Genomic DNA, 13,875 nt, shown 5'->3' with positions numbered 1-13,875 from the left:
CTCACTGGCGTCGGCAAGATTCCTTTCAAATGTTGCATCCTGACTTGTTGGAATGTGGAACTGTGACATTTATTAAAAAACTCACCCTCAGAGCTTTTCTTCAACTTTTTTCCCGTTTGGTCGTGTCCACTTGAGCAGGAGAGGTTTGTTATTTTTTGCGTCTTAATACGCGTCACCGCGAAATGTTTATCCTTTATGATAGTTAAACAATTAAAAAATACAATTGAAATACATAAATGTGTGCGTCACTTCTCGTTCATGAGCAGTGGTCTTCTCAGCCTGAAGTCGCTTAATCACCGGTCTGCACTTGTCAAAGCTGTCAGGCGTCCAATTAGGAATGGATCCGCGCGTCCTGGAGCGCAGCCAGCGACATTTAATGATCAGTCTGGCTTTATTTAAAAAAAAAAAAAAAAAAAAAAAGCTTTGAATCAGGCATGAGGTGAAGAGAAAATGCTCATTCATCAGGAGACGCACCAGTCCGCGACGTAGCACCATGGACAGAGGCAGCGGATCACGTGCTCACGTCACAAACACAGCAACACAGAATTACAAACAAGATCACCGCTGTCCATTCTGTATGTGGAGCTGTAGGTGTAAAACTTATGACAAATTAACATCCATATCCACCTCGAACCCGAGTGAAGACAAGGGAGAAGCTGAATTGAAATATTAAGTTCAATAAAAGGATACAAAATACACAGAAAACAAACAACAAAAAAACGGTACTGTGAAAGTGATGGCCGAATCTTAAAAGATCTCTCACAAAGCTGACACGCTGAAACACACACACCTGTTTAAACTACAAACGTTTATTAATCCCCAACGTAATTGTCATATATATATATATATATATATATATATATATATATATATATATATATATATATATAGCACATTAAAAATAGAAACCTTAGATGAAATAAAGACATGATCGACACCGTTTATTTGTTACAGCCTCGCCACAAATCAGAGCGGCACAAAAATATTCTACAGTGCTGTGAGAGCCTGTGCGGCTGTGAATTCTTATATATTTTATGATTAAATAGTTAAAAAAATAAATAAAAAATCGATATATATTAAAATGTCTAAATGCATTTCCTTGAAAAATCACAGTGAAAAAACAAATCTCTGCATCACATGAATTAATTAAAAATATCAGAGCCTGAAGGAAAGATAAGGATTTTTATCAAACCCTTATGACAAAGAAATGTAATTGAGGCTTGATGTTTTCCAGTGTAAAGATGAATTTTGTTTTAAATAACTATAATAAATGGGAGCTGCGGACTTTGTCTCTTGGAGCTGATGTGACCAAGAGGTGATTTTATTTGGGTCCCAATTTAAACAATGCTGTTGGAGTGCCCTCTGCTGGACAAAGTGCATAATCACACCATTTCCAACAATGTTTTTTTTTCTGCATTGTTTATTCTATAAATAATAATAAAAAAAAGTTTTCACATTGGCAAAAACGATACGTTTTTTCATGAAAGGCCCATATTGGCCGATACTGTTGACTGGTCAATACTATCAGCCTACTGATACATTGGTCAGGCTCTAAAACATATCAAAACCAAATAAAGACATGCATAAGTGTGTTGCCTCATAAGTATAACTAAATCATCACTTTTACAGTCAGCTTTCATTACACAAGATGGATACATGAATATTTCATAGTTAATGAATATGTGTTTGACTTCATTCACATCAGTCATTAAAAAGTACAGGAATCTATTTGGAGGAGGCACTTCTCAAGAACTGAGTGACCTTGCTTGAAGGAGACTATTCAATGAAGCCATCAAGACAGCTCTGAAGGACTTGTAGGTTTTTGCAGCTGTGACTGAAGAAACTGTGCCGAGTGCACCCTTTGACCATCACGTCACCCATCAGGTTCATGAGTGGAACAGAGGACACTTTTAATGCAACAAAACAGATCAACTCAAGGCTCAAGTCTCCCATGTGCCTTCTGGTGTAAAAAACAAAACAAAACAAAACAAACAAACAAAAAAAAAAAAAACAGCTGAAATTTCATATCTTTTTGAAGAAAATCTTTCTGTGCCACTCCACCGTGAAGCTGTACAATTGGTTATGTAACAGACAAAAGTTGCACTGTAGCTCATTCAGAGTTGTTGTGGGTATCTTGGTGGCTTCCCTCACTACTATTCTTTTTGCATGGTAATTCGGTTTTTTGAAAACTACAGAGTCTAGGCACATTTATCATACAGAACCATATAACTTTTATTTTCAAGATGTAACTCCAAGACATATTCAGTGGTTTGAAATGTTCATGTATCCATCCCCTGACTTATCTCAAGAAAAATGGCTGTAAAAGTGATTTGTTTTTAAACTAACACGTACATACTTATGTACACTATTGTTTGGCTTTGATTATATTGTAGAAATCTGTTCTCACTGTGAGTTTATAGGGTATAATTTTCAAAATCATAATAAAAAGTCTGATTTTTTCAACATTTGATGTTGCAAATCAGTTAAAGTATGTAAAGCTTAAGGGGGCACAAGATTTTTCACAGCATTGTTTAGAAAAACTACAAGCATGCTTCAGAAATACATTAAAATGAAGACAATCATAGTTTTCAATCAGTGGGTTTGGATAAATTTAATAACTCAAGGCTGAGAAGTGATGAGCAGCTCTTGGTGGCAGCCCTCACCTAACCCTGTTGAGGGAGAAAGACTCAGAGTGTCATATGAAAGAAACAGAATGCAATCATTTATTTAAATGATCAATACTGTCACATTTACACCTTCAGCAGTACCACACACTATGTAAATCTTGACAGCATAATTCTAGGAACACGTACAACCTGTAAGATGGTGGCGCACACATGCGCACTGTAAGCAAATGTCAATATGGACCCCAGTGGGCACCAAAGTAACAGAAAATATTATTATTAACTATTTGGTGACATGCTGATTACGACTGCTGTTCAATCTCCAAGTCAGAAGGAAGTAGGAAAAAAAAAAACAGATGCTGACTTAAAAAAAAATATTTCCCATGTTGCACTGTGAAATCCAGCTTTTGCCATGATTTCCATCAGAGACTAAAGCTCTGGAGCTTGATTTATGAAGCACAGCCTTTGGAAATGTTTCTTTTTTTTTTTTTGGAGTTTGAAATGATTGAAACATTGGTTAATGTAGCAGATCTTCATCTCTATACCAATTAAAGTCTTTCACATAAAAAAGACAATCAGAAAACTACCTACTCAACATAATACTTTCCAAATTTTGAATGGTTAACAGGCAGAAAACGCTAAGTAGATATACGTGTTCATTCATCACTTGTTAGAAATCACTGTGTTGTGTGGCTCCATTTCTGCATGGTTGCTGCAATTCATTGTTTGGCCCAACAATACTCGGACACTCAGACACAAATCCACCTACCCTTTGTTTAATAGATTAAAGGGCATATGTTTGGTACAGTAAATGAAATGTAAAATGAGCTGACTATTCAAAATAAATAATTATGAAAATATTGGTGTTTTAATTTTGGTGGTATATACAATTAAACCCTGCTGCACCGCATTCAGTTTCATTGCTGCAATATCCCGAAGAGGACAGTGACGCCAAGTTGGCTAAAAGTCTCGTTCCAATGCTCCTCAGCGCGCTCCTGCAGGCATTCCACCTGCTGCTGTTCCTGATGTTTGGGAAAACGAGCAACACGAGAGCCGCGTGGAGCCACACATCTGGCTCTCTCAGTCTCCTCCTCCTTTCTGCGCCACTCCATGGCACAGAGCCCAACTAAGCATGCAGTCACAAAGTACTTCTGCTGTGGATTTTGAGGAGCAAACTGAATTGTTCAGCAGCTGACGGTAGGATGAATATGGGTGTGTGTGTGGAGACAATTCGCCTCATTCACAACGTGACAGAACATAACAATGCGCTGTTAGTAAGCGTGTATGTGTGTTCATAATGGCTGAATGAGCTGCTCTGCGTGCACACGCGAGCCCAGGAGCTGTCCATCCAGAGTGCGCACACAAAAAGGCTGACAACTGTCAGTGATCACCTGCTGTTGTACAGTCTGGCAAAACATCCCTTTAGGTGTTTGATTAATACAGTAGTGTTCAGAATAATAGTAGTGCTATGTGACTAAAAAGATTAATCCAGGTTTTGAATATATTTATTGTTAAATGTGAAACAAGGTACCAGTAGATTCAGTAGATTCTCACAAATCAAACAAGACCAAGCATTCATGATATGCACACTCTTAAGGCTATGAAATTGGGCTATTAGTAAAAAAAAAAAGTAGAAAAGGGGGTGTTCACAGTAATAGTAGCATCTGCTGTTGACACTACAAACTCAAAACTATTATGTTCAAACTGCTTTTTTAGCAATCCTGTGAATCACTAAACTAGTAACCAACACATAACCACAGTTTTTCATGATTTCTTCACATCTGCGAGGCATTAATTTTGTTGGTTTGGAACCAAGATTTTGTGTGCTAGTGTGCTTGGGGTCATTGTCTTGTTGAAACACCCATTTCAAGGGCATGTCCTCTTCAGCATAAGGCAACATGACCTCTTCAAGAATTTTGACATATCCAAACTGATCCATGATACCTGGTATGCGATATATAGGCCCAACACCATAGTAGGAGAAACATGCCCATATCATGATGCTTGCACCACCATGCTTCACTGTCTTCACTGTGAACTGTGGCTTGAATTCAGTGTTTGGGGGTCATCTCACAAACTGTCTGCGGCCCTTGGACCCAAAAAGAACAATTTTACTCTCATCAGTCCACAAAATATTCCTCCATTTCTCTTTAGGCCATGTGTTCTTTGGCAAATTGTAACCTCTTCTGCACGTCTTTTATTTAACAGAGGGACTTTGCGGGGGATTCTTGCAAAGAAATTCGCTTCATACAGGCGTCTTCTAACTGTCACAGCACTTACAGGTAACTACGCTGTTCTTTTGACCAATGTCTTGAACGTCCCATTTTCCTCAGGCTTTCAAAGGAAAAGCATGTTCAACAGGTGCTGGCTTCATCCTTAAATAGGGGACACCTGATTCACACCTGTTTGTTCCACAAAATTGATGAACTCACTGACTGAATGCCACACTACTATTATTGTCAACACCCCCTTTTCTACTTTTTTTTTTACTAATAGCCCAATTTCATAGCCTTAAGAGTGTGCATATCATGAACGCTTGCTCTTGTTGGATTTGTGAGAATCTACTGAATCTACTGGCACCTTGTTTCCCATGTAACAATAAGAAATATACTCAAAACCTGGATTAATCTTTTTAGTCACATAGCACTACTATTATTCTGAACACTACCATATATGCGCACTTTCCCCATGCAATAGCATGCAACAGAGTGCAACAACGCTAAACATTATTCCTGACCATGCGTAATGGTTCCTGATAATTCTCCAGCAACACGTGCCATTAATCGTAACGTGTGGTAACAGGTTGCAGCAGTTCCTGAGGACACCTGGCGCCTCTGCCCTGAATCATCACATTCGTGATCAGCAGCCAAGAATCTATACTTCGTGGCATTCGTGACTTGCCGTTGTTATGTGTAAATGCAGCATTAGAGAACAGTCAGACGACACAGACTGCTGTCAGACGCCACCAACACTGGAGCTGTCATCAGTAACTCACTCTCCCATCCAATCACATCTTTGCTTGTCCTCACATTCCCAGCACTGACTGACCTCTCATCAGGAGGAGGGTGCACTGGCGGAAGTGTGTGTCTCTCAAATGATGGAGTGCAGACATGTGCGTGTGTAGAACAGGTGATCCAACCAGTGTGCGAGTGTGTGGCCAGATGGTCACTCAGCTGCGTGTGTTCATAATAGTTGAATGAGCCGTTACGCATACACACACTAGGTGTGTGTGCACGCGTATAACAGGTGATCAAACCCGGTGTTTGTGTGGCCGAAATGTTTGCTCATAATGGCTGAAAGAGCCGCTCTGCGTGCACATGCGGGGCACATGTGCACACGTGAGCCCAGGAGCTGTCCATCCAGAGTACGCACACAAAAAGGCTGACAACTGTCAGTGATCACCTGCTGTTGTAGTCTGGGAAAACATCCCTTTAGGTGTTCGATTAATATATGCCAACTTTCCTCATGCGCGCAACATTCTTCAGATGCAGCCGGTGAACGGTGGTGGGCACAGTTCCGCTAATTGCTAATTATCGAAGATAACATTTGTTAGCACATTAGCTTTTCAGATAACTTTGAAAACCATCAGTGGACCAATAAGTTTCCAATAAATTTAGTTCCAATAACTTTTAGACCGCAAACACATTTTTGCGGGCATAGTAAATAAATAACGCTTAACAGTAGATGGCAGTGTAAATCCAGTACATGGCAGTGTGAGCAGCCACGCATTCACTAAAAGTTATCTAATCACAAACAGAATTTTCAGTTTTGAAATTGCATTTTTTTTTTTTTACAAATGAAAACATGACATATTTCCACATACAGATTTATTTGTAAAACCCACCACATGTAACATTTCAGTAACTTGTGTGTTATACCAACCAGCCAACCACTGATATCATGAAACTAATCTTCCCATAATGCACTGTGGCATGTGTGTCTAAACACTAAAACCTTCAAAATTAGTGCATTACTTTAGAACTAAAACATATAGCTGGCATTTTTACTTTGTAAAATGACAGGGGTGACGTTAACTTCAATAACCTGTCCGGAATTAGTTTGCTTAAAAGTTTAACCATAAGTCAAAACTGTATGCCTGTGCATGACTCCAGTAATACGCCAGTATGTCTGTATGGTGTGAAAAATAACTTACATTTTTTTCCCCTCCTTTTCCTTTGTTTCTGATCACCAGGTCTCTTTTGCTGAGAGAAGGCTGATCTGAGACAGAAGTGCTGACCCGTTGTTCTGTCGGTAGTTGCCTGCCAGTGTACTGAAGTCAATACTGAAAGTTATGGGTTTAGCGATTATCTGTAACTTCCACTAAATTTTTTTTTTTTTAGAGGTTTATTTCTAGAGCCCTTTACAACACTCAAAGTGACCAAAGTGCTTTACAACAAAATTTAAAAACAAAACATGGTAAAAACAAATATCCAACAGTAAAACCATTACAAAAACAATTAAATAAAATATGCATCAAAACATTTAATAGCATAAAATAAAGCGCCATCATGCTACTGAGTGTTAAAAGCCAGCCTGAACAAATACGTCTTGAGCCTGGACTTAAAAAGCTCTAAGTCAGAGATGATTCACATTTCAGGGGGCAATTTATTCCAAAGTTTGGGCCCAGCAACAGAGAAGGCCTGATTACCCCAGCGTTTAGACCTGGACCTGGGCACTTCCAGTAAAAGCTAATTTACAGACCTCAAAGACCTGTTTGAGACATGAGGATGCAAAAGCTCAGTCAAATAAGGAGGGGCCAGGCCATTAAGGGCTTTAAAGACAAACATCAAAATTTTAAAATCAACTCTAAAAGAGACCAGAAGCCAGTGCAAATTAAAAAGAACTGGGGTGATGTGCTGACGTCTTGATATGTTTGTTAAAAATCGGGCTGCAGCGTTTTGCACCAGCTGGAGACGACTCAGAGATGTCTGAGGAACTCCAACATAAAGGGCATTACAATAGTCAATTCTAGAGCTGATAAAAGCGTGGATAGTTTTTTCAAGGTCAGTGTGGTTTAAAAATGGTTTAACCTTAGATAAAAGACGCAACTGATAAAAACTTGTTCTTACCACGCTGTCAATTTGTTTGTCAAATCTAAAAGAATTGTCAAATACCACCCCAAGATTTCTTACTATAGGTTTCGAAGACGCAGACAACAAACCAGAACCTAGAAGAGCAGGGTCACCAAACAAAATGTAATCAGTTTTGTCCTCATTCAAATAAAGAAAATTTTGTTGTAGCCACAGCTTTATATCAGCCATGCAGTCTGACAAACGTCTGATAGCGTCATTTGTATTTGAAGACACTGGCAGATAAATCTGCAGGTCATCTGCATAGCAATGAAAAGACATGTTATGTCTCTCCATAATGGAGCCCAGTGGTAACATATAGAAAACAAAACAAAATGGGGCCCAAAATGGAACCCTGGGGTACTCCACAAGACAAGGCTGCAGCAGAGGAGGACAAGTCACCTATCATGACAGAAAATGTTGTGTTCATTAGATAGGAACTAAACCACTTTAATGCTGCATCAAAAATGCCAAAATGGTGCTTTAAACGAGACAAGAGGATCCTGTGATCAACAGTATCAAATGCTGCTGTCAAGTCAAGAAGCACTAAAAGAACTGGACATTTAGCATCAAGCGACAGAGCCATATCATTGTGGACTTTGAGGAGTGCAGATTCTGTGCTGTGCCTTGTTCTGAACCCTTACTGAAATTTTTCAAGAATAAAATTACTATCTAAGAACACTTGTAACTGTTTAAAAACAACTTTTTCAATAATTTTTGAAATAAAAGACAAATTTATAAAAGATAACTTCTCAGTTAGTGGATTAAAAGTTATCAAACCTAACTTTTTGATTAGCTGTGCCCAACACTGCCCTTTGGCATGTATTTTGGGTCAAGGATGAAGACTGCAAAAACAGAAAGTTGATAGGACTAACATCTTTGGAGAAATTAGCGATATTAGCAAACAACAGTGAACAATGGACACTGTGCTGCAATGCACCATGGGAGTTCGGGGTTTTAAATGTTATTGTGGTTCATGACAGTTTAAGTGTTGTTAGTGTTATTGATTTGTTTTTGTAGTTCAATTGGTTTAGTCAGTTAAGTGTCATGTTGCTGTTACCATGAGTGAGAAGTGTAGTGTGTCTGATGTCTTCCGCCATCATTTGTTTGTAGGTGTGTAAAAATAAAAGCACCTGCTTGCAGCAGAATGCAGAAAAGACAAAAAGATCTGTGTATGTGTGTGTGTAACTTCAATCACAAACAAACTGGGGAGAGCTGACATTTGCCGTATGGTATGCTTATACAGTGGTCCCTCGTTTATCGCGGGAGTTACGTTCTAAAAGTAACCCGCAATAGGTGAAATCTGCAAAGTAGTCAGCTTTATTTTTTTACAATTATTATAGATGTTTTAAAGCTGTAAAACCCCTCACTACACACTTTTCTCACCTGTGTAAACACTCTCTTTTTTCTTCTGGGTGAGAAGATTATAAAGAGACACACGCAGAACACAATGCGCGTGCTCTCCCTTCGCTCACTGCCTCCGGGGGTATGGATGTGGGACCCGCAAAGAATCCAAGTCATGGCCATGGAGCTCTGCGGCTGCGGTTAACGAGACCATGCAGCAGGTGCTGCGGATTTTTCCGCAAGAAGTCTATCCTTGCGGGCTGCCGGAGTGCACCGCATCAAAACAGCAAGCGTAGTCTCTGGACCTGTTGCCAGAGTTGTCCGCAGCTCCGCACAGCAGACAGGGGGCAGTATGAGTGGCCCGCTGCACTGTTTACCGAGCCCGCAGACACAGTAAGCGCATCGGAGGCAGTGAGAGCAATCACGGTGATGCCGACTGGTGCCGTGACCAGCCCGCCTGATAAGGACACAGAACACAATGCACTGTTTAAAAAAAAAAAAAAAAGCATGCAAAATTGCACTAAAAAAAAAATCTGCAAAATTGTGAGGCCGCAAAAGGTGAACCGCGTTATAGCGAGGGGCCGCTGTATATTTTGGGTCAAAGATGAACGCCTCCAAAATGGAATATTGAAAGGACTAACATTTTTGGAGAAACTATGGATATTACCTAACAACACTGAACAATGGATGTTGATAATTACATTCTGGATTTATACGCCATTCCAGCAGGGTGTAACGTAATCTGAAAATGTTTCAATGTACCTCATTCACATGCCGATTATCCATATATTAAAAGTGTGTGTGCGTCCGCGAGTTTATTCAGTAAGTTATTTTAATTCGCTAGATCAGGGTCCAAACAAGTTAAAGACTTTGAAGAAATGATTCATAATCTGCTACTAGGATATGTCCTTTAATGTATTACCTAAGCTATCCTCCCCCCCGACACACACATTGTACTAGTCAGCCATTAAATACATAGAAAAACCCAAAACAAAACAACAACAAAACTAGCACACACTGTAAACATCCAGTAATTACATTTTTTGTGTATTCAATACGCAAAATATACAATTTATTAACTACAGTAAGATATAGAAGTTGCTGTCTTTTTGCCACCAACAGATGGTGTTCTATGCAAGCTTTATGAAGGCAACATTAACTTTAATGCACTGCAGTTTCTGGAATCAGTCACACAAACCCAGAAACAGCCTCATTTCATAACTCATTAATAGGTTAAAAAGTATTGACAGCTGTAATGCTACAAAATCACAAATGATGAAGTACGAGTATCTATAGAAGCTCTGAGTGGTAACAGAAAACTGTAATGAAATTTAAAGGTAAGATTTGATTAATAAAGAATCATACAGGTGGTGATAAACTGCCAATATACTTTACATGACATATTAACTTATATTAGCGACAATTTACAGCACACAACAGCAAGTGAGTGAGAAGAGGGACAACGGACACAAGACAAGTGTTTCCTGATGCAGCACATAAAATGTAATCCTTAATTTGTTCAAACACTACAAAAACAGAAAAAAATAAATAAATAAAAGAAATTAGACAATAAAATAAATAAATAAATACAAATCCATGAAATACTGAGTGTACATGAAAACCAGAATGATAAAGGTGAGTTTTAAGTGTCATGTGCAGCTCCTGTCCATAGAAGGTTGTTGTGGAGGCTTAGTGTAGACTGACAACAAACAGCACCGAAGCATTTAGATGTTAATTTAGGGAGTTGAGAAAAAAGAACCTGCTGATCTTTGGTGCCTGATTCATAGATTAAAAAGCATCCTGGTGCAAAATTGTGTTGAATTTAAACTATGACAGTAAGGGACACAAATGGTCCTGGACAGCACTTCTGCAGCTGAAATATGAATTCACTGAATGTGACCCATCCAAGTTACAGGCAGAAGACAGTGCTGAAGTATTATAAGATAGATAAGTCCACTAGTAATCAAACCTGTATTGCTCAGGGAGAGACATGTCCAAATTTTAGAAATATTTTTGACACAATCAAAGGACAATTTTATAACAGTGCAGCATTGCAAATAAAAAATAAGTTGTAAAGTTCTCATTTGTCAGCAGTGAAATGATTCATGTGTATATCTCGTTTTCTTTCTGTGAACCTTTGAGCCAGTAACAATGACCACCCTGGAATGGTATATTTGACCATAATAAGTACTGCTGCTGTGTGAACGTCAATCATCCCCACAGCATGATGCTGCCACCACCATGCTTCACTGTAGGGATGGTGCCTAGTTTCCTCCAATCATAAAATGACTTTAATCCATTTTGGAATAAAGCTGTAACACAACAAAATGTGGAGAAATTGTGGTGCTGTGAATACTTTCCTGATGCCCTGCACTTTAAATGAATATTTGCTCTAAATGCTGTAAGAAGGCCAGCCAGCAGACTTGTACATAGACAAACGTGTGGTGTAGCAACAGGTCTAGCAGTTTTAACCCTCAAGCTACCGAGTGGGGTCATAAATGACCCCAGGCATATATTGTTGTGGACCATTTTCACCTGAGGCCAACATATGCCCATCAGGGAATTGTGAATACCTGGCGTCCGTCCGTCCGTGTACAGCTTAAGTCCAGTTCTACAACCCCTGGCAAAAATTATAGCATCACCGGCCTCGGAGGATGTTCATTCAGTTGTTTAATTTTGTAGAAAAAAAGCAGATCACAGACATGACACAAAACTAAAGTCATTTCAAATGGCAACTTTCTAGCTTTAAGAAACACTATAAGAAATCAGGAAAAAAAAATTGTGGCAGTCAGTAACGGTTACTTTTTTAGACCAAGCAGAGGGAAAAAAATATGGAATCACTCAATTCTGAGGAAAAAAGTATGGAATCATGAAAAACAAAAGAATGCTCCAACACATCACTAGTATTTTGTTGCACCACCTCTGGCTTTTATAACAGCTTGCAGTCTCTGAGGCATGGACTTAATGAGTGACAAACAGTACTCTTCATCAATCTGGCTCCAACTTTCTCTGATTGCTGTTGCCAGATCAGCTTTGCAGGTTGGAGCCTTGTCATGGACCATTTTCTTCAACTTCCACCAAAGATTTTCAATTGGATTAAGATCCGGACTATTTGCAGGCCATGACATTGACCCTATGTGTCTTTTTGCAAGGAATGTTTTCACAGTTTTTGCTCTATGGCAAGATACATTATCATCTTGAGAAATGATTTCATCATCCCCAAACATCCTTTCAATTGATGGGATAAGAAAAGTGTCCAAAATATCAACGTAAACTTGTGCATTTATTGATGATGTAATGACAGCCATCTCCCCAGTGCCTTTACCTGACATGCAGCCCCATATCATCAATGACTGTGGAAATTTACATGTTCTCTTCAGGCAGTCATCTTTATAAATGTCATTGGAACGGCACCAAACAAAAGTTCCAGCATCATCACCTTGCCCAATGCAGATTCGAGATTCATCACTGAATATGACTTTCATCCAGTCATCCACAGTCCACGATTGCTTTCCCTTAGCCCATTGTAACCTTGTTTTTTTTCTGTTTAGGTGTTAATGGTGGCTTTCGTTTAGCTTTTCTGTATGTAAATCCCATTTCCTTTAGGCGGTTTCTTACAGTTCGGTCACAGACGTTGACTCCAGTTTCCTCCCATTCCTTCCTCATTTGTTTTGTTGTGCATTTTCGATTTTTGAGACATATTGCTTTAAGTTTTCTGTCTTGACGCTTTGTCTTCCTTGGTCTACCAGTATGTTTGCCTTTAACAACCTTCCCATGTTGTTTGTATTTGGTCCAGAGTTTAGACACAGCTGACTGTGAACAACCAACATCTTTTGCAACATTGCGTGATGATTTATCCTCTTTTAAGAGTTTGATAATCCTCTCCTTTGTTTCCATTGACATCTCTCGTGTTGGAGCCATGATTCATGTCAGTCCACTTGGTGCAACAGCTCTCCAAGGTGTGATCACTCCTTTTTAGATGCAGACTAACGAGCAGATCTGATTTGATGCAGGTGTTAGTTTTGGGGATGAAAATTTACAGGGTGATTCCATAATTTATTCCTCAGAATTGAGTGATTCCATATTTTTTTCCCTCTGCTTGGTCTAAAAAAGTAACCGTTACTGACTGCCACAATTTTTTTTTCCTGATTTCTTATAGTGTTTCTTAAAGCCATAAAGTTGCCATTTGAAATGACTTTAGTTTTGTGTCATGTCTGTGATCTGCTTTTTTTCTACAAAATTAAACAACTGCATGAACATCCTCCAAGGCCGGTGATTCCATAATTTTTGCCAGGGGTTGTATTACTGCCACAGTCTTCAAATTTACAGGGAACATTCTTGGGACACAGATCTCGGACAAGTTCAAAGATGGCTAACCTTGACATATTTTAAGAGGTTTAAAAAGTCACATTCTGTTTAAATCTGTTCTGCTTTGTTTTTGAGTGGCGGGGGATGACAGCCAATCAGAGTGGAGCTGCACCGTGATGTCAGTGGCTGGTCTCTTCAAAACCACTTTGCTTTGTGTTTATATGCACGTCTCACATATATTATGTAAAAGCTAGAGAGAAATAAACACTTTTAAAATTGAAAATGCCGTTTTTGGAACCCGATAACACCTCTGAACTTATTTTGCGTACATTAGCATGGTGATGTCACAGGGTGGTAGCTAGCTGCAAAACTCTGTTTCGTTTGTAAAATATAGTGACTACGTTTACATGCCGTTAATATTCAGGTTAAGGTCAATATTCCGGTTTCTGAATCATTAGGAATAGCCCGTTTACATGCTTAAGCAGACAGAGTTATTTCTGTATACATGGTCATTGGTATCATTTGGAATA

This window comes from Thalassophryne amazonica, chromosome 2, assembly GCF_902500255.1.
Source record: "Thalassophryne amazonica chromosome 2, fThaAma1.1, whole genome shotgun sequence".
Lineage (NCBI taxonomy): Eukaryota > Metazoa > Chordata > Actinopteri > Batrachoidiformes > Batrachoididae > Thalassophryne > Thalassophryne amazonica.
This window is presented reverse-complemented; position numbering follows the sequence as displayed.